Raw genomic sequence first — 359 nt, 5'->3', positions numbered from 1 at the left:
TAATACTTTGGTCAAAAAGGTCAATACTGGCTATAGTTTGGTGTCTCATGATTCTGGTAGTCCCAAGGATACTGACACGATTGGGAGAACTGGCTATTTCTTGACCTCCAAAAACCTGGAACACTTCATGGCTCAAGAATGGAATTTGATAACCTCTCTTTTGGTTAAAGAGCGTATTAGGGATTTGCTTAAATCTCCTTCCCATTGCTTTTAGTCTAAACTGACCCAGTGTGAACACACCCTAATTTAAAAGAAAACCAAAAACACAAAAATGATTGTGAACCAGGAATAAAAAAAAAGTTTTGCCAGCTATCTGTTTTGAAAACATAAGTGGGCTGTATGCTTGTTTGAACAATGGT

The sequence above is a fragment of the Acipenser ruthenus genome, chromosome 24, assembly GCF_902713425.1.
Source record: "Acipenser ruthenus chromosome 24, fAciRut3.2 maternal haplotype, whole genome shotgun sequence".
NCBI lineage: Eukaryota > Metazoa > Chordata > Actinopteri > Acipenseriformes > Acipenseridae > Acipenser > Acipenser ruthenus.
The sequence above is the reverse complement of the archived record's forward strand: the minus strand, read 5'-3'. Positions refer to the sequence as shown.